Source organism: Protopterus annectens, chromosome 6.part0 (genome assembly GCF_019279795.1).
Source record: "Protopterus annectens isolate FY-2018-M chromosome 6.part0, PAN1.0, whole genome shotgun sequence".
NCBI lineage: Eukaryota > Metazoa > Chordata > Ceratodontiformes > Protopteridae > Protopterus > Protopterus annectens.
Window position 1 is genome coordinate 1530712874 of NC_056737.1, and position 26418 is coordinate 1530739291.

At 41.3% G+C, this 26418-nt stretch overlaps 1 protein-coding gene across 1 annotated transcript in view; it reads left to right on the plus strand.

Moving 5' to 3' along the window:
- Nucleotides 1-2469: 2469 nt before the first annotated feature.
- Nucleotides 2470-26418, plus strand: part of STEAP3 (STEAP3 metalloreductase) — a 546886-nt gene continuing 522937 nt past the window's right edge. Inside the window, exon 1 of the mRNA XM_044074992.1 lies at nucleotides 2470-2568. The gene's annotated coding sequence lies outside the window, so the exon portion shown is untranslated. The remainder of the gene's footprint in view (nucleotides 2569-26418) is intronic.

A 26418-nucleotide genomic window follows, 5' to 3' on the forward strand; every position in this document is an offset into this window, starting at 1 on the left:
CAGGGAGCCAGCAAGGAAAATCCCAAATTACTGTGGTGGAGCTTAGGTTGCAGGCATATGATGGGAGAGTGCATCACGGTACTGGGGTCAGCAATGCCAAGGCAGCTGGAATCTCAAGACAGGGAACGAGGTAAGGTGTTCCCAGATAGACTCAACCTTCTCAAGCAATGTTTCTCAAGAAACACTTGAAAAAACTAGCTTTAGTTCTTGTTGGGGGGAGAAATGTGGTAAACCAAGATGCTGCCAGCCCAGCTAGCAGGAATTTTGTAAATAAGTATATGCCACTTGAAAATATTAATCAGATTTATATAGAAATGTGACACTGCCAGCCCAGCCAGATAGAATTTTGTAAATACTTATGTGTCATTTGTGAATAGTAATATGATATGTATGCTTGCCTTAAAAATGAAAGAAAACTATATGTTCTGTACTGAGCTTCAAGATTGTAACCACAGTGCATCCTGCTGAAAAAGAGTAGAAATGAGAAATGTGTATAAATTATATCCCAATGCAAATGTATGGTTTCATAGTAAAAGTTGGACTATACAGAGTTAACTTGCAAACTCTGGGAAAATAAATCATTTTATGAGTATTTACAAGAACTAGAAGACAGAATGTCTGCAGCTGGAAATTTTTTCTACTGTTTGAAACAGAGGTAATTGCAGGTTTTCAATGTAATTGTGTTACGACTTCCAGTTTCTGGCAAGCTTCTAAGAGAGAATTGTCAGCTTCTAAGAGATTATTTTTCATAGATACATGTCAAATTCTGTTGGTATCTGTTTAGCCTGGGAACTAGATGCAAGTGTCAAATAGTGATGTCATCTAGCTAACCCAGCAGTAATGTGTATTATTAACGTTTGAACTCTCAGAGAGAGAAAGAGTGCATTTTGTATTTATTTCTGGATCTGTAAACATCCATTCAGCACTTCTCATCTGTATTTGCTTTGCTCTGTGAGTAAGACATTTAGAGCATAGTTTCTCTTAGAGATAGATAGGAATATAGCAAGATTAGTGAAGATATTTTCTATATTTATGTGAGACTGTCCTACTAAGTTATTTTAAAGTATTTCCTGTGACTGTGAACTCTGCTGTCACTGTACTGAATTAATGAGTATTGTATTGCACTTTTATTTATTATTAGATATATTTAAACCTATTAATGGTGGCTGATTTTGTGTAGCGATATTTAAGTTTGGTGATACTGTATAGGCCACTCTAGAATAGCCTTAAAAGTTTGGTTACGCTTACCATTTGGATAACAGTAACATTACACAGTAGAATTGGTCACCCTTTTGGAAGGGCCTTATAGTAGCTGATAAGTAGGGGTTCTGGTGGCAGTGCTAACTATCTTATAGTCTGGGAAGAAGGGGAATTAGCTAGTAAACCCGTGCCAGCCTTCCCCAGGTGTGTGCTGCTGTATAAATCAAACAAAGTGTGTGTGTGTGTGTGTGTGTGTGTGTGTGTGTCAGCCACTTGGGCAGGGAAACAAAGCACTGGTTGGACAGAGAGAGTGCTGGAAGGACTTGGCTTGGAACCCTGGCTACGGACTCCACTCTATAGCTGTGCCAGTGGGGAGTCTTACTGGGGGTATGGAAAGAGAAGGATAAACCAGCCCCAGACTGACTGTGATCTCTGTGTGCTCTTAAGGGAAATTGTACTTTACTGTGTGTGCAGTGTTCATCCTCCCAATGTGCACGTTCCTCATTGGTGTTAGTGGTTTGGATTGAGGCTCCTTGATTACTGGGCCACTGCACAGGCGTCACAGTGATAATAATTTGTAATTAATATTCATGGTAAATAATGCTAAATCATGTTGATTAATCATAACCACTTGTACAATAACCCATATTAATCAGCCTGTGAGCTTACAAATTCAAAGTTGTTAGAAAGTGTTTAACATTTTGCCCATTTGTTCCACATTATGAGAGGTACTGCTGCACACTTTGGAGATGGAAGGTTGAGTGTTATGCTTGTTTGTTAATAATCTCTTAGTAAGTGTTGAACATTCTGAGAGGTAGTGTTCCACAGTTTGGGGATGGAGGCTTGAGTTATGTTTATATACACCTTTGTTTGACTCTATTTAAGAATTAGTTTATATACAAGATCTGTCGAAAACTATGGTAATAGTGGCCAAAATATGAATGCAGCCGAATGATTTCATGTTGTATTCAAAGCTTCATGCTGTTGCCCACCCCCCAAAAAACGTTATATTGCTTCCTATAAATTCCTTTACAGTTGTGCAGTCATGTGTCTTGGCGAATTTCAAATAACCAAGCCTATCTCTAAGTTATGCACAGATAATCTACGTTTCCATCCAAGTATTGGCTTAGAGATCTACAACATTTCTGAAAAAGTTTAACAACACGTGGAAATCCTAGTGCAAAAAAGAAACAATCACCTTACTACAGCAATGTACGTTCACGTATTGTTTGTACAGATAAGGAAGTCTTCTTTATCGCGTGCTTGTAGGAGGAGGTGGGGCAGAAGAGGCGGAGTTCCTGGTGGGATTGTAGGGTATTGTAAATACATGCTTACAGTCAGGGATACTTTCAGCACTCAACTGGGAAGGTAGGTAAAGAAGTTTACCATTTATAAATTGGGATTAGTTTAATGTGAAAACTGAGTTTGTTTTGCTGCATGCCAAGTACTGATTAAAAGAGGAGTGTTAAGAGTTGTAACTTAAAAGTATTACTATTTTAGTTTGTGTTGAGGCCGAGCTTTGTTGTAAGAACATCCGGTAATAGTAGTGCTGAGCGCCAGTGTGTCCGTGGTTTTCGGTCATACAGGTTTTGGTGTTTAAGCAGGTGAAATTTAGCCAAGTTAAAATGACATTTATCAAAAAGTTGTGTAGCTTTGCTCAGGTTAGCGGACACGAGTTTGTTGGGGTAGCTCCTCCTCTTGTATTCTCAGCAGTCCTAACGCCTGACTCACTTCTGCCACAAAGAGCACGTACCTGAATGTGCACATTTGTTTGCCGTTACATAGCCTGACACACGCACACAGGAGTAGTCAAGAAAACCCTTAGTCAGGCACACAAAAAATCGTTCTGTTAGTAACGTTTGTTTGGGGGCGGGGGCATTTGGCGGCACAGGCACATTATACCTCCCTTACCATCTATATGGCTTGTAAAACTGACAAGCTACACTTACTGACAGTTATCTCAAAACACCAGCGAAGTCCAATGTTCTTAAATATTTATCTCCCCAAGACGTTCAGAGATACAGAACTTCTGAAACATGTTTTGGGGTTACATTATACCTCCCTTACCATCTGCAGCGGTTGTCAAAAGATATGGCTTGTAAAACTGACAAGCTACACTTACTGACAGTTATCCCAAAACACCAGCGAAGTCCAATGTTCTTAAATATTTATCTCCCCAAGACGTTCAGAGATACAGAACTTCTGAAACATGTTTTGGGGTTCGTACATGTCAACTGTCCAGCTTTAATACTTACAATGGTCCCTATTTTGGGGGCCTTTGACCCCCCCATTATTTATGGCTTTTCCCAGATTTTTTGCTGCAAGAAGTTGAGAGGTACAGTTCAGACCTTCAATTTGCAGCAGCACATCCAAATTTCACTATCGTTATTGCATTATACTATTTGTTTACATTTTAATAGGCCGCGGTGGTTCAGTGGTTAACGTTGTCGCCTGACAACAAGAGGTTCTCCCGTTCGATTTTCGGCTGGAGCGCCTTCGGTGTGGAGTCTGCAAGCCCTCCCCGGTCCCTGCGGTCGGGGGGCGTTTGAAAAACAAGTAGGTATGTGCGTGCGTGCATAGGTGTGCCTTCATTGAAGGTTGGGCGTCGGACTGGCAACTCGGCACCGTAAAACCCACTGCCAATCATTAGCGGACCGGAGTTCCGCTGTGGCAACCCCTAACCGGTAAAAGCCGAAAGACTATTTGTTAACATTTTCTTTAGTCTTGTTTATTTTATGCACTACTTAAAGCTTACTGGGGTAAGAATGCCTAGAATGAGCGTCCACTGAACTACATATGCCTTTTAATTTTTTTTCGGAATAAAACTAGAGCAGCAAGTGCCCTTTTGACAGACGTTTCTTCACATAGTGAGTAGAGAGCCATCTTTCAGTGAACTGCATACATAAATATACTACACCATGTCATGAAGCTGACCCTTGGTTATTATATCTCTTTAAAGACAGTTTACTACAGTGTATAATTCTAATGTACTCCTGTGTGGTGTATCTTGTGTACCACTAGCACTAGCATTTTATTTAGTACCTTTCATTTTCTTGTACGATTAGGAATTTGTGCATATAGATCTCAACGTTTTTTCAGACTTTTTAAAATTAACATAAATTCAAAACCACAAAACGTAGAGTAATTCACTGGTCCAGATAATTTTATAAATTGTATGATATTTGGGTTGCTTAAAATAACTAGAGTGATGGACACTGGCCCATGAATAAGTATAAATAGTATTTCATTTAATGGAAGAGCAACAGCTTACAAAACCATGATGAATGGAAGTGATTGGTTTTCCCAGGCTAGAACAATTCTGATGCAGTTTAGCATGGAATTTTAACGCTATGAGCTGTTAATGAGCATTATATGTAGTCCTTGCTTTAATTTCTTCATTCTCCATCCGGCAGTTGTGTAACTGAGCATTTCATTTAACCGGACAGCAATACTGAGTCAACCGCACACAGACACACTAGTCTTAAACACAATGATGTAATTCCATTTTATTGGACCAACATATGTTTTGCAGTTACTTGAGCTTTTAGGGCCAGTTGTTTGTCAGGATTTATTAACTGATATTAGATGCAGTGCTAATATCCACTTGTTTCAGTGTCCCTGTGTTTTCTGCTAGTAGAGCAACATGTACGTTTTTATTCTTTCTACCTCATGAAAAGAGGCACTTGAGTAGATGTTCGTCGTCTCCCATTGCTGCAGTCCTGACTAATGGGTACTCTGCTGCCCACCATCGGCCCGAATACCAAAGGGCTAGATCTGGCGTCGGTCATGGCACCCGAGACTGACGTGGTGTCAGTATAAATGCGCATGACCGACGCCATAACTTCAGTCTTTCTTGCCGCATGGTCCTAAGCAGAAGCAGAATTTGCAAGTGCCGTTCGGCGTTCTGGAATTGTCGGTTTTCGAGTTTCAGACCGGAGACCAAGTTGGGCTAAGTACCCCGTTGGGGACATTTTTTGTCTTTTTCTTGCCTCAGTATTGACGGATGTCAGAAAAAGTTAATAACTGTATTTCTTGTGGGAAACAGATTCCTCATAGGGATTACCATTCACTCTGCATTCCTTGTTTAGGGCCTGAGCATGACGTTGTTGGGTGTCGCTTTTGTGCTACTTTTAATAAGCGTACTATTAAACGTCGGTTGGACTGTGCTAGGCTGGTGTTTGGTAAACGTTGTAATTACAACATGCCGTCGGATTCTCCGACGACTGGCTCTTCTAAGAAGCGCAAAGAAAAGTCTTTGCGGTCCAAGCAGGATGAGGCGTCCACTCCGGACGTCGGTCCTGTAGAACCACTGGCTGCTTCAGTGGCTCTTTCTGACAGTGTACCTGAGTGTCAAGTGGAGCCTTTGTTACTACAGGGGGTGGCTTCTCCTTTGTTAGGCCAGGGTGAGGGTGCTCCTCTGTTGTCTGTGGCTCCCTCCCCTCGTAGGGTGGTTAAGCCTCCTCCTTCTCAAGGCAAAGGCCATTCTAAGTCTAAGTCTGCCCCTGCGGGTGCTTTTCCTCAGGGTCCAGCTCCTAGGAAGCACATGTTAAAGATGGCTGAAGATTTGATTACTTTAATTAGGGGTTCCATGCCTCCCCCTGAGAAGAGGCCCAGGGTAGAGACAGAGTTGGAGGGTTTGGTTCAGTCTTCCAATGAGTCCGATTCCTCTGTGGAAGACCTTCAAGATTTCCCTCCCTATTCTGATTCGGAGGCTGAGGATGCTTCTCCCTCTGCGTCCCCTCCAGAAGATTTTTCTTTCTCTGAAACCTTGCATTCCATGAGGGAACATTTCAAATGGGAAGGCCAGGATTATTCTGATTCTCGTAAAAGGCTGAGAGAATTTTTGTTTTTGCCTCAGCACAGGCCCTTGGCTATTCCTCCTGTCCTGGATGTTGTTCAGGATGTATTTTCTGAGGCTGCCCTTAACCCAGATTCTCTGCCTCCTGCCCCTGTTAAACCAGATAGATACTACAGGGTTCCGGAAGCTCACAAGTACTTGTTTAAGAGCCCTAGGGCTGATCCAGAAACTATTTCTCAAGGCCCCAAAGGTGTTAAGGCTTCTGTGGTTAAGAATCCAGTTCCTCTGGACAAGGATGCTAGGGCCCTGGATAGGTGGGGTAAAAAACTGTATACCTCTTCTACTTTGGCTATGAGGGCTTTAAATTGTCAGTTTCATATGCTCAGGTATCAGAATTTTTTGTTAAGTCAATTGAAATGTAAAGTAGATGCTTTAGCTGAAGGTATTGACTGTAAGGAGCTTCAGGATTTAGTGCATGCTTCAGACCAGGTTGGTAAGCATTCTTTGCAGTGTGGTTTTGATGCTTTACAAGCTTCTTCCAGGGTGGCTGCTACTAGTTCTGTTCGCAGTCATGCCTGGCTTAAAGATCAGTCCTTGTCAGAGTATGTTAAAGCTCGAATTATGGATGCTCCTTTGCAATCTGATGTTCTTTTTGGCCCTCCAGTGGAATTAGTTTTAAAAAAAATGGAGGAAAAAGCTAAGTCTATGCAGACAGTTAAGGAATTTTTACAGGTTCAGCCCCCTAAGTTCAATAGGAATTGGCCTGCTAAGGGATGGTCTTTTCCCTCTTCGGATTTTCATTCTAGAGGCAGGTCGAGGCGTGGTAGAGGTAGGGCTTCCTTTCAGGGCCCTGTTACTTCTAGGTCTTTGAGTTCTTCTACCCTTTCTGCTGGGGAGGGCAGGGGTCAGTCCTTTCGGAAGCAGACCCAATGACCTGTGTCTTCAGCTGCCGGACTCTGCTTTGCTGGCAGCTCCTCTAGGTGGAAAACTGGGACTTTTCAAAAGGAATTGGCTTTTGGTTACCCAAGACAAATGGGTGTTGGACATTATAACTCGAGGCTACAAATTTTATTTTCACACATTCCCGCCTTTCAACGGTATGCCGGATGTGCCTCATCAGCAAAGACTGGAAGCACAGGCACAGATTTCTTCTCTGCTCCAGTTGGGAGCAATACAGGAAGTTCCTTCTGCGGAAAGGGGCACAGGGTTTTATTCCCATCTTTTCTTAGTGCCAAAGAAGGGAAATACTTGGAGGCCCATTCTGGATTTATCCATTCTAAACACCTTTCTGGAAATTCAAATTCAAGATGTTAACACTGCAACAGCTGTTGCCTATGCTGGGCAGGGATCACTGGATGGTGACTTTGGATCTCAAGGAGGCCTATCTTCACATTCCTATCAGGCCCAGTTGCAGGAAATTCCTGAGGTTTCGGACTGGGAATTTGCATTATCAGTTCTCTGCATTGCCCTTTGGCTTATCTACTGCCCAGGGTATTCACAAAAGTCCTGGCTCCAGTAATAGCTTTTTTCAGACTAAAAGGAATTCAGATTTATCCTTATCTGGACGATTGTTTGATACTGGCTCAAGGCAAGCACGAACTACTTCGACATCTGCAGTATGTGATGACAGTTTTCAGATGCCTGGGGTATTCTGTGAACGAAATAAAGTCCAGTCTAGTACCCTCACAAGAGATGTGTTTTCTGGGTGTGAGACTGAATACAGCGACTCAGATGGCATTTCTTACCCCGGACAAACAAAGAAATCTTCACCAATACTTCCTACAGCTATCAGTAATGTCCAGGCTGACTGCAAGGACAGTCCTTCAAGCCTTGGGGTTCATGGCATCTTGCATTCTAGTACTTCCCAATGCCAAACTGCATATGAGAAAGTTACAATGGTATCTCAAAAGCGTTTGGACTCAACACAGCCACGATTTGGACACTGTCATTCGGATTCTTCCTTGCATTCAGAAGGAATTTGTGTGGTGGGCTCAGGAATGTCACCTAAACAAGGGACTCTCTGTGACCCAACCAGAGGCAAGTCAGATATTAACGACAGATGCCTCGGAGTCAGCCTGGGGTGCTCATTTCAAAGGAAAATGGATTCAAGACCTTTGGCCCCCGGAGTTGCTTCACTTGCATATCAATATGAAGGAGATGCTGGCAGTTCAATTTGCCTTAAAAGCATTCCAGGATCTACTTCGACCGGGACTGGTGTTGATTCGAATGGACAACACAACTGTCATGTGGTACATCAACAAGCAGGGGGGAACTCATTCTTACCCTCTTTGCAGACAAGCAATGCTGTTATGGGAAACTGCTTTGAATCTGCACATCACTCTTCGGGTACAGAATTCGTTAGCGGATGCTCTGAGCAGGCAAATGGTGGATCCTCACGAATGGAAGTTGGATCCTCAGGTGTTTCGTCAGTTGACCATGGCTTGGGGAACTCCAGACATAGATCTGTTCGCTTCTCCTCTGAATTTCCAACTACTTCTGTTTTGCACAAGGCTGTTTCATCCGAAAGCCTGGAAAATAGATGCACTATCCTTCAGTTGGAGCAACCTTCACGTGTATGCCTTTCCTCCTCTGCCTCTTCTTCCGAAAGTCCTGTTGAAAGTCAGGAGGGACAAACCGTGCATGATCCTTATAGCACCGGATTGGCCTCGTCAGCATTGGTACCCTCTGTTGAGGAGCTTAATTCAGGGGGCCCCTTGGCCATTACCACGGATTCCTCACTTATTGTTTCAAGAAAACAATCATTTTCTCAATGTCAGGGTGCAATCCCTACACCTGACAGCCTGGCGCATTCAGTTTTAGAGAATGAGGGCCTTCAGCTCCCTCAACAAGTTTTGGATGTTCTTTTGGAAGCCAGGCGTCCCAGTACTCGAAAAGTTTATGCTGATAAATGGAAGAGATTTTTTCTTTGGAGTTCAGCTAAAGGCTTTGATGTCACATTGCCTGATTTGAGTTGTACATTGCAATATTTGACTATGTTATTGGACAAGGGTTTGTCTTTCTCTTCTGTTAAAGTGCATGCTGCAGCTATTTCTGCTCACTATGATGGTGACCCTCCTTTATTTTCACATCCATTGCTTAAACAGTTTCTTAGAGGGGCAAAGAATGTAAGACCCCCACGGAGGGCTCCTACTCCTACTTGGGATCTTAATTTTGTTTTGGAAAAGCTGACTCTGCCTCCTTTTGAACCTGCAGCTACGGCTGACTTGAAGTTGTTGTCTTGGAAGACTGCTTTTTTATTGGCTGTTACTTCTGCTAGAAGGGTATCTGAATTACAGGCTCTCATGGCAGTGGAACCTTTTCTGATTTTTCACCGGGACAGAGTTTCCTTGCGTACTAATCCTACTTTTCTGCCTAAAGTGATTTCTAATGTGGCATTGAACCAGTCTATACATTTGCCTACTTTTTATGCTAACCCCCAAACTGAAGGGGAAAAAGTTTTGCATTCTTTGGATGTACATAGGCAGTTACGATATTATTTGTTCAGAACCAAAGAGTTCAGAAGTTCTCAACAGTTATTTGTTTCGTTTGCTGTGACTTCTCGTGGAAAAGCTGTCTCGAAACAAACTATTTCCAAGTGGATTGGCCATTGTATTGCTTTTTGTTATTCTCATCATGGAAAAGAGGTTCCAGTTGGTATCAGGCCTCATTCTACTCGGGCTACGGCCACATCTACTGCTTTTTTAAGAGGGGTAGCTACTAAAGACATTCTAGAGGCAGCTACCTGGAGTTCTGTACATACCTTTACAAAGCATTATCATTTGCCTCTTTATTCTAGGTCTAGGGCTGGGTTTGCCACTGCAGTCTTACAGGGCATGTCTGCAGCTCCTCAGGCTATTTAGTTGACCAACCTCCCTTTTTTTTTTCCGTTGCTCTGGGATTCTACCCATTAGTCAGGACTGCAGCAATGGGAGACGACGAACATAGTACAGTTTTGTACCTACCATAAATGTAGATGTTCGAGGATCTCCATTGCTGCAGTCCAATTTTCCCTCCCTCCTTCCCCCTTTTTCTTTTTAGATTGGGGTTTTTGGGTGGTGTTTTTTGCATTCTGACGTCTGAGGCAAGAAAGACTGAAGTTATGGCGTCGGTCATGCGCATTTATACTGACACCACGTCAGTCTCGGCGCCATGACCGATGCCAGATCTAGCCCTTTGGTATTCGGGCCGATGGTGGGCAGCGGAGTACCCATTAGTCAGGACTGCAGCAATGGAGATCCTCTAACATCTACATTTATGGTAGGTACAAAACTGTACTTTACAAATGATGCTTTGAACTGTTAAAATTTGTAAAGCTGTAGAGTATAACTTAAATGTTGCTTATCCTTTTGGTGTTTCTTCAACATTGATTTGTGTTGGCTTTGTGTCTGAGTGATCAAGGGTTATTGCATTACCAGTTTTTAATACTCTCAACAGACTGAATTGGTAAGAATTCATGCACTGCATTGTATAGTTGTATTAGTCCTGTTTTTTATGTTTTGGTCCGCTTGGATCAAGTCTTACATGCTTGTCAGTAGTGTGATGTATTATTGGAGTGGTGAGTGTGTGGAACTGTTTGACACTGGCCGTGTCAAGCAGTGCTCTTGGTTGAACTTAGATTTAGTCCTAGTCAGATATTTTTAAAATTACGTTTAAAAAGTTCAGGATGTTCATCTTGGAACCCTTTGGCCCTGGTCATTTGAGCACTACTTTTTGTGGCAGCTTTATCTCTTGGTGATCTCTGCCCTACAGAATCGGGGTTCAGTCCTGACATCCAGTCACTGTCTATGTGAAGCCTACATGTTCTCCTTGAATCTGCATAGGTTTTCTCCTTTCCACCCCTCACTGTGTATTGATTAGCTATACTAAATTATATAGTTTTTTACTCTTCCCCTTGTGGCCTGGGTCATGGTTTAAAGGGTCCTTGGACTAACCTGGTTAGCACACACATGGTAAAATGTCTCATTAGTTGGGACTTGGTGGGCCATCTCCTTTCATGCCACAGACAGCAAGCTCTTTGTCTGGCTCTGCCATCCTGTGCAACTCCTTGGATCTTGTGCTGCAGCAGCTTGCAGTTCATTTAGTGCTCAGGGGTAGACCTTGCTTCTGCAAGGCCATCCCTGAAAGAAACCCTCCCTCTCTGCTGAGCTAAGCACCTATCTCAAGTCTGCTATTTCCACCAAGGACAGTTACTGAGGGAGGTTCCCCATCAGAGACTAATACCTACTCCCACCCAGTGAAAGCTGAACAGACATGGTGTTTCATTCCTTTCCTTTTCTGGCCAGTCTGTGTTCCATCATGGGTTGATGATGGCTCAACTCTACTCCTGCACTGGCAGGTTGTCCACCAAATTTGTTGCAAAATGTTAATTACTGCATTGCATTATTTAAAATTTAACCTGTGCAAAAAAAATGTTGCTTACCTCCCTCGTGATGTTTCTTAAAGTTTAATCCGTGGTAACTTGCTGTGGGAGTGACTAAAAGGGCACGATGCAAAAAGTAGCAGCTGTAGAAACTTTTCTGGAATGTATGACTTGAGATACAAAGCAATTCTAGTGTGGAATAGGAAGAAAAAAAGTATCGGTTAAAAAGTAATTGTGGCTTATGTACAAGTTAGGAAATCTGGGGATCAGGGCTCTTTCCATGTGAAGCAGCTTAAAGTGATACTGCTTAAATTCCTAGCTGCATACATTTTTGAACAAATCTGTTTTTAGCATAGCTGCATTTTGGTGTATACTTGTGTTATTTGCTGTGGTGCATTTGCTTTAATTATTTAGGCTTCCTTGGCAAAGCTGCCACAGTTCAGGCTTCCTTGGCAAAGCTGCCACAGTTCTCCGAGTCTAACTGATGTAACTGCATCATCCACTTTGTTATCCTGTATGTTACAAGCTTGAGCTTGTACTCTAAATCAAACATCGTTGCTGCTGTAGAATGTACTATTTGTGTTCAGCCGTAGCAGCTAAATAAGGGATTTAAAAATGCTGAAGTGCTTTCTGTTGATGAAAACTGACGTGACTTGACTTTAGTGTTTTTAGAGGTTGAGTAGCAAAGATTGAGTTCAAGTTAGGGTCATGTTTACCATAGTTACTTATTTTTATGTTTAGTGTCCATGAGGTTAAAACTGTAATGACGTTTTTTCCCAGGGAAATGTTAACTAAAGCACTTACGCAAAAGGTGTTTTATACGAGCCTCTGTGTTATGAATCTGTCCCTCCAGCACATCCTATTTTATTTTTGTGTTGAGGTTTAAGTCTCTTGTTCTCGTGGCTCTGATGGATTTGGATTTTCTGAGGTGGAGCATGTCCATTAATTCCGGATTGGACATGGCCTTGTACGTCAGGCACAGATCACCTCTGAGTAGGCGGTATGCGACTGAATAGAGCTGGAGTTTTTTCAGTCAGGCAGCATATGTTTAAGACCCTTTATCCTCGTGGTGAGGAACTTTTGGGGTCTTTCCAACTGCTGCAGGTGTCGGGTGAGATGCATCCCAAGTGGGGCATTGTACTCAATAATTGGCCTGATAAGAGAAGAGTACAGGGGCACAATGACCTCTCTTGATCTAGATGTGAAACCCTTCACGATAAGGTGGGCAATATAGAAGGTCTTCCTAACCACTTTGGCAATGTGAGTGTCAAATGAGAGGTTACTGTCAACCTGGGTCCCTAGGTCCCTGATTACCTCTTCCGTACTTAATGGATTACCACCTATGTGGTAATTTGTCGGTACCTTGTTTTTCCCAACTGGTATGACTATACATTTTATGGCGTTCAGCTTAAGGCCATGGCTCTGGCACCAATTATCCATTTCTGAGGCCTCTCTGAAGGATGTTTGTGTCCGCTGGAGTATCAATTATGGCGCCCAGTTTGCAGTCATCTGCAAACTTTGTCAGCCACAATCCTCCTATGTTTGCCTGTACCTTGGAAAAATAAATGCCGAACAAGAGGGGTCCCAGGACTGAGCCCTGTGGGACACCGCTTGTGACTGGCTTAGTCTGACATAGCTCCAGCAACTCTGACACTGTGGGTTCTGTCCTTGAGCCAGTTTGCAACCCATCTTGTGACATATGGGTTTACATTTAAGCTGGTAAGTTTGTCTATGATGCCTGAGTGGGGTATTGTGTCAAAGGCTTTTGCAAGGTCAAGGTAGGCTGTGTGAACTGCCTTACCCTCATCAATGGCCTTAGTGACTGTTTCAAAAAAGTTGACCAAGTTCAAAAGGCAGGATATGCCCTTGACAAAGTCAAATTGGGTAGGATCCAATGTCTGTAGGTCCCCAATGTCTTTGTTTATGAGTTCCATAATGATCCTCTCCTTAACTTTGCAGACCAGGCTCGTCAAGCTTATGGGGTGGTAATTTCCAGGGTCCGTAGAAGCACCGCCTTTGTGAAGTGGGACCACTGTTGCCGTACGCCACTCTTTGGGTACGTATCCTGTAGTAAGGCTAAGATTAAACAGCAGCCTTATGTGTGGGTTTAGTTCCTCTTGGAGTTCATGTAGCACACAGCCCGGGACACAATCTGGTCCCATTGATGCTGTGTTTTTAGCTTTAGAGAGGGCGGCTCTCACCTGGGCATCTGAGATGTTAGGGAGGCTACACTCTGCTGGGATAGTTATTTCTCCTTTTGGGGGGGAGGGGGAGGAGAAATTTGCACTGAACCTGTCTGCCAGAATGTTGGCAATGTCAGTGGGTTCAGTGTATTTTGTGTCATTTTGGACTAACTCTGAGCATATCTGGGAGTTTCCACCCAGGTTTCTAACATAGCTAAAGAAGGCCTTGTGATTGTCTTTTGCGATTTTTCTCTCAAAGTTGGCCTTGGATGATTTTATGAGTGATCGTAGTTTTTTGCTAGTACTGAGCAGAGATGTCTTCCCTTTTAGGGATTTTGCTCTGTCATGTAGTAGCTTCCTCCTCCTGTTGTAAAGTTTGTTTATGGCTGGGGTCCACCAGACCTGCCTTTGGGGGAATGGGTCTTGGTTTTATTTGGGATTGCATGATCCATGCATTCTTGAAGGTGCCCATAGAAGGCATTTGCAAAGGATTCAGCAGTGTGGGTTGTGGTTTCCACTGGCCCAGGGGCCTTGAAGGATACCACTTCAGTCTTAAGAAGTGTGAAGTTTGCTTTTGAGAAGTTCTTCACTGTGGTCTTTGTGCAGGGGTGGGGCGGGATGTGGATTTCCAGTGAGATTAATTTATGGTCTGATCTTACCAAAGAGGGATATACTTCTGGTGTGGAGCATTTTGTCCCCATGTTTGTGATGATCAGGTCTAGTATATTGTCTCCTCTTGTGGGAATGGTGACTAGTTGTTCCATTGCATTTGAGTTTATGAATTCTAGGAACCTTTGGGCTAGGGTGTTGGGGCTTGAGTAATGTTCCCAGTTTGTTTGGGTAGTTGAAGTCTCTCAAAATTATGGTATTTGGAGAGGCATTCATACTCTCCAGTGTCTTCAGGAAGTGTGGGGTTCCTGAGTTTGAGAGGGTGGTCTGTAGCATGCTACAAACTGTATGGCAGTTTTGCCTGTGGTTAGTTGCACCTGGATAGTCTCTGATGCTTTGTGCGTTGCCACTAACCTGGAGGTGTGGGTATCTTTGAAAATGGATACTCCCCCTCCTTTTGTGGTTCGGTCCACGTTTTGGGGCCGGAAAGCATGATATGAGGTAAAACCTGATAGTGCTGGGGTGCTCTCAGGAGCCTTGAACCAGGTTTCAGTCACTGCACAGACATCGATGTTCTCCATACTGAGGAGGGCTTCGAGGGTGTGCTTCTTGAGGTTTAGACTTCTGGCATTTAGCAGCATTACCCTTAGTTTTTTTCCACTTGTGTTTTCTAGGGAGGTAGGTTTATCATTTGAGCCTTGCCTAAAAAAGGCACTATGGGGGTGGCAAGAGCCTTGGCCAATATCTGGAAGCCCAGGGGTGACAGGTGCAAGCCATCCCTTGCGAAGCAGCGTGGCTTGTCAAGCATGTCATCCCAAGCAGACAGACATTGGATCCCCTTAGAATAACACCAGTAATTAAGCCAATTGTTAAAACTGATCATTTTGTCTTTGTACTGTGGCATCATTCTTGGTGAGGGTAAGATGCTGCTCAGGGTCATACCGGCCTGGGCTATATAATCGGAGAGCTCCTCTATGTCTCTTTTCATGTAGTCCAGGGAGGTACGTCTCAGGTCGTTCACACCGGCATGTACAATGACTGAGTCATATTTGTACTTGCTGTGGAGTGACCTGAGTGCTTGTGTTATGTGGTGGATTCTAGCTCCCGACAGGCAGCTTACTGTGACCTTTTCCTTGTTCAGTCTGGTGAGCGGGACATCAGTGTGTCTGACTATGGAGTCACCTATTACAAGTGTGTCTGGCATGTTGTTTGGCCTTAAGGGCTGTGACTGTTTAGCACACTGACTTTGTGAACTATGTGTTGCATGTGCTATGTCTTGAGGTGGTGGTTGCTTGGGTGTCTGCTTTGGAGGTCTCTGTTTTGGTAGATTTTTAATCAGCGCCTCCGAGTATGTTTTTGTGTGTGGTTTGCAGTTGTGATAGTTATATGTGAGACTGGGTTTGTGGTGTGCGTGGTTACCTTCTCCTCCTGACTGGTCTTGCCAGTACTGAATTGAGAGAGCTCAGCCTCCAGTTTGGCTATATAGTTGCATCTCTCGCATATATTTGTATTTGTTGGGAGGAGGAAAGGTTGTCTGTGTACATGAGGCAATTGTAACATTGCCTCCAAATTCCCAGATTCACCAGCTGAACAGGAGAGGACGCCAGCAACTGACCCTTAGACATGCTAGAAATGGTGAAAAAGATTGCTGTGTAACTGAGTCAGAAAGAACCTATAGGGAAATGGGTACTCAACAGAATTTAGGTGAATGAAGTACTTTCTTTTGTTTAAGAGTGCTTTACTTGTGTAAAAAAATGCTTTAGGAGCAAGTGCTGAGCTTTTCAGATAAGAGTATAGGCTGTTTAGATTGCAAGTAGAACAGTTCTAAGGGAAAAATTGAAGAGCAGACTTGGCGGAGCCAGAAAAAGTTTAACCTTGTTTAACCATATGCGCACGAAAGCCGCAAAGCTGGATTTTAAGCAGTGAACTACAAAAGAGCTAGGAATGGTCCCAAACAACCAATTACTACAGCTTCTTGTGCTGAGGTCACTTCCCCCAAGGACAGGTAGGCTGCTCAAGGCTCCCCACTCCCACTGGTGATCAAAGAAACTTCCTTCTATCCAAGTAAGGTAATGGACTACACAGGAACTACACCACAGCCCAGAATACAGCAATGCCTGTATACTGGTCTAAACTAGTCGAGGAAGGCGGGAAAACAAGGATTATTTTTTTGTTTTTTTGTAGAAACGCACAGAAAATGCAGAGACAGTGATAAATTAGTTACACAGGCTAGCACACTTTAGTGGGCAGCCTCCACAGTTAAATTAAACAAACAAGCAAACTTTCGATTAAATTCGACTAAATGTAACTTAAGTGCAGATTTTTAAAATAAATGCAGTAATTAGTAAAAAAACAGTTCAGGCTTGTTCAAAGTAAGCAACAGAAGCTATTTCCAGTGGAAAAAAAACAGATACTTAAATCCAGAAGGTAGTCGCTTTTTCGAGTTCCTTGCTGCTAGGACCACTCTGTAAACCCACATGGAGCTTGTCTGAGCAGTATAGCCCATGGAAAAGGTGATTAGATACTAGCGAAGATAGCAGCAGGAGGAGGTAATTGCCTACATACTGTAACATGCCCATACCCTTTCTCCTATTTTGTAAGAACACATTCTAGTTTTGTCTCAAAATTGGACATTGTTTTGAGAAGTTATTAGGAACAGCATAACATTTTATCAGTATTATAAGTAGGCTTTTTTTCGGGGATTTTCTTAATATTTTTGTTTTTTTCCTAATTGTTGATGTAAAAGTTGAGAACTATGATGGAAACAAATGACTGTTCAAAAGATCAGTAATGAAAATGGTAGTGCAACACTGCTGCAGACATGCAAAGTTTTTCTCATAAGTGTTGCTTTTGCTTAAATATAACAAGGGGAAACAGTACAGAGGCCTTCACAAAAGTGCTGTCTGTTTGGGGACAGCATTGAACAGAAGGAAGGAATTAAGGCACACGTTGACATGAGAAAGAAGGCAGATATTTGGAATTCAGATGACTGGGATTTTGTGGGAGAATTGAGAATTGTAAGTCCGAGGGCAGCTTCCCTTGAACATATTAAACAGACTGAAAAGTGGGTTGTGATTATTACATCTGAACTAGAGAAGGTTTAACTATTAGGGAAGGGGAGGAGAGTTATGACACACAAAAAGGAGTAGTAGTGGTGTGGAAACTAGGGAAGGGGAAAACCAGGAGAATAATGCTGGATAAGCAGGATTTGCAAATATTTTGCCTGGAACACAAAACTGCAGACATTATTGACACATGTAGTGGGGGTAGTGAAGACTTGGGCACATGACTGAAGAGAATAGGGCATACAGTGCATGGGATATTCAGTTTATAGGAAAGACAGAAAAAAGAGAGGACAGGGGACTTGTGGCAGTATTTATTAGTGGATGGATAGAATGCAGTATGCATTAAGAGGAGGAGGAAGGAGAGAAGGCAAGTATGTAATAGGCTTGCTATAAGAAAACGTGTGGTTAGACAGCATATAAACTAGCAGATTCAGAACTCAAAAACTATATAATAACTTCAAGTAGAATGAGATTATGAGCAGAGAAATAAAAGGTGTTACTCATGGGACACCTGAGCTGGCTGGGGGCAGACTGGGAGAAAACTGGCCTCAAGGTGAGATAATGTAAGCATTGTTAGGCAGGATTTGAACAGCATGTTAGGGAGGCTGTAAGAAAGGATAGAGCATTTAGAGACCATTTATAAATCATTGCTATGGTGGTCTTTACGGTTTTGTAGCTCATAGTGTTAACTCTCTGCTGATGAGCATCATTGTGTAGTCCTGGGTGCGAGTCCCTTTGTTCCCATTTGCCTGTTGTGATTCTGAATGTCATGCTTTTAGAGACTGCTCTGGTTTTGCTACTGAGAAGATTTACTTTGTTTAATGGTTTACCTAGTTAACAGATGAGTGGTGAGGGCACCTCTGTATGCTATTGTAGTCCAGTTAAAGGACTGGGCATGGGGGGTACTATTATATATAGGTGTTTAACTTTAATACTAATGAGCTTTTTACTTTGATTAACACATGGTAAACATTTGCTTCTATAAAAACAATTGTAGTCTTCTTGGATGTAAGACCACATCTTCTGTCTTTAATTAAGATTCCCGAGATGATGTGGTGTCAGTGTTTGAAATAACTGCCAGAACTGAAGACATTTATCTACACAAGTGAAACGGTTATATATTCAGTTGTTGGCAAAGACATTGTCCACCCCTGTAGTACCTTTTTTAGATACCTACAAACATAGCAGAACAAACAAAAAAAAAATTTGAAGAGGCTACTGATCAATGCTAGGAGCTGGAAGCCCTTCTCACCCTGGAAGACATTGACATCTTGTAGTGACTGAGACATGGGTTTAAAATAGCAGGGAGCACTAAGCTGTGCAGCGCTATAACTCGTGTCACCCATTTTGACCAGCTACTATGCAATACAGGGGGAAAAGGTGGAAGTGTATCAATCTACATTCAGAAGAGATTTCATATCAATGATGGCATGAAGCACTAGAGCTTCTTGATGTCCACATAACCATCAGAAGGGTCCCATTCCATCTATTACATAGCTATAGAACTCCATAGTCTATGCCAAAAGAAACCCAGAGTGCTTATCTACAGGAACTAGACTCGCTCAGTATTAAACCCAGTACCATTTTCCTAGATGATCTAAACTATTCAACTTTAAAATGGGAAACCTACACTGCCACTAGTACACAAGAACAGAAATTCCAAGACTTTGTCAATACAAATGCCCTGGAACAGTAGAGTACCCACTAGTTTACAAGAAATTGTAAAGAAACCTTAAGTTTGCGACTTAAGAACACAAATAACTATATATGTATAGATATATGTATAGATATATGTATATTATAGTCATACAAATGTTTATATATAGAACTTCCTACACACATACACTATTGTATGTTTGACCACCTGTCGAAAATTCAGTACATTGACAGGTAACTGACTGAAAACAACTTGTTGAGCAGCAGCATATTGAAAGGAAAAAAAATACTTTTTTGCAGGTGGGAAGATCCCCTGCCACCCCACATCCCTTCTTGCTAGTTATATATACCAAACTCTGAGACCACACCACAGTGTACAAAGGTCAAATTCCCTGATCCTCACAGGTCTTGCATAGCACAGCTGCTGACATCTATTAGCTTTACCAGTATTTTTCTGGGTTCAATGAGTTGTAGTTCAACAACTTGTCTGTAACCCAAGAAAACTGTTAAAGTAAGATGTAGCATGAAAATGAAGCTGTGAACAGGAAAAGAGTTTTTGAAATACTTAAACTAGTTGCAGGTGATCAAGCTTTAAAGTGCTGTGATATGAATGTGCCAGTAACTTTGCACGTTTAAAATATGTCGAATGAAAATAAGACAAAGAGAAATAAGTAAGTGTTATAATAAATATTGAAATGGAAGAGTTGTGTGTGACTGAGATGGAGAAAGATGTCTGTCTTTCTGCGTACTATATATATGGGTCTACCTGAGAATATCGAAACCCGACATCGAGAGCATATCCACAAAAACTCACTTCATTGGCAGACTGAATTAACAAAGACCTTCCTAGGGTAAGTAACCTGTTTGCCATGAAAACTTTGCTCTTTTCCCAACTGTAGTGCTATCTCAGAGTTGGTATATTTAGTTGGGGTGTGGGGGTTGCAGGGATTTGAATGGTGTAGTGTCAGTTTTGTGTGTTGAGAGAGTGGTTACTTACCTGGGAAGATCATGATCATCGTTGATAAGGTCTGTCGATGAAGTGGGCTTTTGTGTATTTGGTGAAGCACTGTTCTCTTGCACCATAGCACCCACTTCAAAACTTTACTAAAAGTGCACCATGCTGGCTATGCCCTTGCAACTCCCACTCTAATATCACCCACCCCATCCAACCACTACCTTTCTTTCCACTCCACTAACTACCTTGATTATACCAAGCTCAGATGCTCATAAGCCTAGTACTTAATATACAGCAGGAACTTCTTATTGTAACATTTGTTAATGTCTGTTAACTTACTTCACAGACAAAGATTCTAGTTGTCGACTGATGTACTATGTTCTTCATCTGTAAATATGTTGTAAGTAATTGCTATGTAATCCAATGTAACTACTGTCTGTTTATTTTAACTGTGGAGCTTTTCTCCCCAGGCCTCAGCTGAAAATGTACCTATGTCCAGTCAGACACTTCCAGTCAACAAATATATAATCTGTGTGTATATGCATATATATTGTGTGTGTACATATATTGTACACACACACGTATATGTGTGTATAATATATATATATTTATTGTGTGTATAATATATATATATATATGTGTGTGTGTGTGTGTATATATATATATGTGTGTGTGTGTGTATATATATATATATATATATATATATATATATATATATATATATGTATATATATATATATATATATATATATATATATATATATATATATATATATATATATATATATATATATATATATATATATATATATATATATATATATATATATATATATATATATATATATATATATATATATATATATAATTATATATATATATATATATATATATATATATATATATATATATATATATATATTTATATATATATATATATGTATTATATATATATATATATATATATATATATATATATATATATATATATAGTGTGTATTTATTGAGATATATATATATATATATATATATATATATATATATATATATATATATATATATATATATATATATATATATATATATATATATATATATATATATATATATATACACACACATATGCGTCTCTCTCTCTCTATATATATATATATATATATATATATATATATATATATATATATATATATATATATATATATATAATATATATAAAATCTCTATATAGTGTGTATTTATATGTAGAACTCAGCACAGCTCCTCGTGGTATCCAGCAGAGACCAGAAAAGACAACTTTCCAGATTTTAAGTATTTTTTTTCAACTACTATTTCTGCCTATTTTATAGAGTTTATACCTCTTTTTCCTGTTTTTATAAGCTTAAATTGTTTACTGCACTTCCTAGTTTAAGTTTGCTTAAAAGTTAAACTACAGGCTAAGACACTCAAGTGTACTAGCCTTTGATGGCATTTAATCGAAAAAGCAAAGCATTTATTTTGTTTTCTGTCTATCTGTGTAAAAAAACTTGAAAAAAAAACAAAAAAAAATTCTTGTTCTCCTTACTTTCCTGACTAGTTTGCTCCAGTGATCAGATTTTGCTGATCCCTGGGCTTTGTCTTTGTTCCTGTGTTACTCCATTTTCCTTGTTTGGTCAGGGGGAAGTTTCTTTACTCACCAGTGAGAGTGGGGAGTACTGAGCTGCCTGTTTGTCCTCAGAGGAGTGGTTTAGGACAGTAACTTGTAGTTCATTGGCCATTTTGGGTCATTTCCTGCCTTTTCCAGCCCCCTGCTATAAAGCACGCTTTAGCACGGAGTTGCCACAGGAGCACACAAGAGCAGCGGCGGTTAATCAAGGTTAAACTAGTCAGGCTACCTAAAGTCCACTCTTCATTTTTTCCCTTAGAACAGCTCTTCTTGAACTGTACTGCTATTCTAACCAGCCTATTCTCTATCTAAAAAGTTCAGCTCTACTTGATTCCTAAGTAGACTATTCTCTGTCTGTAAAGCCTAGCACTTGCTCCTTAAGTACTTTTTACTCTGATATAGCACTTTTTATTATACATAGTACCCCACCAGCCTAAAACATCTTTTTCCGATCACCCACATCCCCCGTAGTCCTTTCAAACTCATCTACATCAAGTTTTTGTCTATTCCTTCTAGCATGTCGAGGGATCAGTTGCTAGTGTCCTCTCCTGCTCAGCTTGTTAATCTGGGAATATTGAGACAATGTTACAATTGCCTCAAGTACACATACAACCCTCTCCTTCTCCCACAAAACACAAATACATGCGAGAGATGCAACTATATAGCCAAACTGGAGGCTGAGCTCTCTCAACATAGGACTGGCAAGACCAGACAGGAGGAGAAGGTAACCACACACACCACCAACCCAGTCTCACATAGCACTATCACAACTTCAAATCATACATATAAACACACAAAGACATACTCGGAGGCTCTGATCAAAAATCTACCAAAACAGCACAGACCACCAAAGCAGACACCCAAACAATTGCCACCACAGGACACAACACATAGACCACAAAATCAGTGTGCCAAACAGTCACAGCCCTTAAGGCCGAACACAATGCCAGACACACTCGTCATAGGTGACTCCATAGTCAGTCACACTGACGTCCCGCTCACCAGATTGAGTAAGGAGAAGGTCACAGTAAGCTGCCTGTTGGGCGCTAGAATCCGCCACATAACGCAAGCACTCGGGTCACTCAACAGCAGGTACAAGTATGACTCGGTCATTGTCAATGCTGGTGTGAACTACCTGAGACATACCTCCCTGGACTACATGAAAAGAGACCTAGAGGAGCTCTCTGATTATATGTAGCCCAGGCAGGTATGACCCTGACCTTGAGCAGTATCCTACCTTCACCAAGAATGATGCCACAATACAGAGACAAGATGATCTGCTTTAATAATTGGCTTAAACTCTGGTGTCATTCAAAGGGGATCCAATGTCTGTCTGCCTGGGATGACATGCTGGACAAGCCACGCTGCTTCGCAAGGGATGGCTTGCACCTGTTACCACTGGTTTTCCGGATATTGGCAAAGGCTCTTGCCACCCCCATAGTGCCTTTTTTAGGCAAGGCTCAAATTCTAAACCTACCACCCTAAAACACAAGAAAGGAAAAAAAACTAAGGGTAATGCTGCTCAATGCCAGAAGTCTCAACCTCAAGATGCACGCACTCGAAGCCCTTCTCAGTATGGAGAACATCGATGTCTGTGCTGTGACTGAAACCTGGTTCAGGGCTCCTGAGAGCACCCCAGCACTATCAGGTTTTACCTCATATCATGCGTTCCGTCCCCAAACTCCGGACAACACCAAGAAAGGAGGGGGGGTGTCAATATTCATCAAGGACACCCTCACCTCAAGGTTGGTGGCAACGCACGATGCATCGGAGACCATCCAGGTGTAATTGACCGTAGGCAAGACTGCTCTGCAATTTGTAGCATGTTACAGGCCACCCTCTCAAACTCAGGAACCTCACACAGCTTTCCTGAAAACACTGGAGGGGATAAATGTATCTCCAAACACCATCATACTAGGTGATTTCAACTATCCGAATATAGACTGGGATCACTACTCGAGCCCCAACACTCTAGCCCAAAGTTTCCTAGAGTTCATAAACTCAAATGCCATGGAACAACTAGTCACCACCCCCACAAGAGGAGAAAACATACTAGATCTCCTAATCATGAACATGGGGTCACAATGTTCAACACCAGAAGTATACCCCTCATTGGTGAGATCAGACCATAAACTAATCCAACTGGAAGTCTACATCCCGCCCCCACCCCAGATAAAGACCACAGTGAAGAATTTCTCAAAAGCCGACTTCACACTTCTAAAGACTGGTGTGGTCTCTTTCAAGGCCCCCGAGCCAGCGGAATCCATTACTCAAGCCACTGAATCACTTACAAATGCCTTCTACCAGCACCTCCAGGACTGCATGGACCAGGCATTCCCAAACAAAACAAAGACTCTTTGTACCAAAGGCAAGCGTCCAGTCTGGTGGACCCCAGCCATAAACAAGCTCTACAACAAAAGAAGGAAACTGTTACAAGATAGAGCAAAATCCCTAAAAGGGAAGACACCCTTGATCATTATAAGTAAAAAAAAACTAAGATCGCTCATAAAATCATCCAAGGCAAATTTTGAGAGAAAAGTCGCTAAGGACTCGAAAGACAATCATAAGGCCTTTTTTAGCTATGTTAGAAACCTGGGAGGAAACGCCCAGATATGCTCAGAATTAGTTCGAAATGAACCTACAGACATTGCCAACATACTGGCTGACAGGTTCAGTGCAAATCCCCCCCCCCCAAAAGGAGAGATATCCATACCAGAGGATTGTAGCCCCCCAAACATCTCAAATGCTCAGGTGAGAACCGCTCTCTCCAAGGCAAAAAAACACAGCATCCATGGGACCAGATGGTGTCCCCGGTTGTGTGCTCCACGAACTCAGTGAGGAATTAAACCCACAGTTAGGGCAGCTGTTTAATCTTAGCCTCACCTCAGGATATGTACCCAAAGAGTGGCGTATGGCAACTGTGGTCCCACTTCACAAGGGAGGTGCCTCCACTGACCCTGGAAATTACTGTCCCGTCAGCTTGACGAGCTTGGTCTGCAAAGCCATGGAGAGGATCATAATGGAACTCATAAATAAAGACATAGGGGGCTTGCAAACATTGGATCTAACCCAGTTTGGCTTTGTCAAGGGCAGGTCATGCCTTTTAAACTTAGTTGACTTTTTCAAAACAGTCACAAAGGCCATTGATGAGGGCAAGGCAGTCCACACAGCCTACCTTGACCTGGCAAAGGCTTTCGACACAATACCCCACTCTGGCATCATTGAAAAACTCATCAGCTTAAATGTAAGCCCATACGTCACAAGATGGGTTGCAAACTGGCTAAGTGACAGAACCCACAGGGTCAGAGTTGCTGGAGCCATGTCAGACTCCAAGCCCGTCACAAGTGGTGTCCCACAGGGCTCAGTCCTGGGCCCGCTCTTGTTCGGCATCTACTTTTCAGAAGTACAGGCAAACACAGGAGGATTATGGCTGACAAAGTTTGCAGATGACTGCAAACTGGGCACCATAGTTGAAAACCCATCTGACACAGATATCCTTCAGAAGGGTCTCATGGAGGCGGATAACTGGTGCCAGAGCCATGGCCTAAAGTTGAACGCCAAAAAATGCATAGTCATACCCTTCGGGAAAAACAAGGTTACCCCTAGCTACCATATAGGTGGCAATCCACTAAGCACAGAAGAGGTTATCAGGGATCTGGGGACCCAGGTAGACAGTAACCTTTCATTTGACACTTACGTTGCCAAAGTAGTTAGAAAGACCTTCTACATTGCCCACCTGATCATGAAAGGATTCACATCTAGATCAAGGGAGGTCATCGTTCCCCTGTACTCATCACTCATCAGACCAATGATGGAGTACAATGCCCCATTCGGAATGTATCTGACCCGACACCTGCAGCAATTGAAAAGGCCCCAAAAGTTCCTCGCCAAAAGGATAAAGGGTCTCAAAAATGTCTTATGCTGCCTGACTGAAGGAACTCAAGCTTTACTCTGTCGCTTACCGTCTGCTCAGAGGCGACCTGTGCCTGACATACAAGGCCATGTCCAACCCGGAATTAATGAACATGCTTCACCTCAAAAAATCTAAATCCATCAGAACTACAAGGGCAAGAGACTTAAACCTCAACACGGTTATTAATAGGACGTGCTGGAGGGATAGATTCATCACCCAGAGACTCCCTATGCTGTGGAACAAAATCCTGGTACATGTGAGGCAGAGCACCTCGCTGGCTTTGTTCAAGAGAAATCTTGACCAATGGATGGGAGATCGCAGGTATACCCCAGGGATTACCTCAGTGTCACTGCTCGACAGAGGCACAGCAAAATAATGGGCATAGTATCCTTAGAACTAAAGGGGTGGCGAAAGCTGCAAAACTCTGGGCTAGGCTTATAAATGCCCTAGGGCATATATAGGTTTACACACACATATATATATATATATATATATATATATATATATATATATATATATATATATATGTAAACCTATATATATATATATATATATATATATATATATATATATATATATATATATATATATATATATATATATATATATATATATATATATATATATATATATATATATATATATATATATATATATATATATATATATATATATATATATAATGTAAACCTATATATATATATATATATATATATGTAAATCTATATATGTATATGTAAACTTATATATATATATGTAAACCTATATATATATATGTAAACCTATATATATATATATATATATATATATATATGTATATATATATATATATATATATATATATATATATATATATATATATATATATATATATATATATATATATATATATATATATATGGTTTACATATATATATATATATATATATATATATATATATATATATACATATACATATATATATAGGTTTACACATGTATATATAGGTTTACATATACATATATACATATATATATATATATATATATATATATATA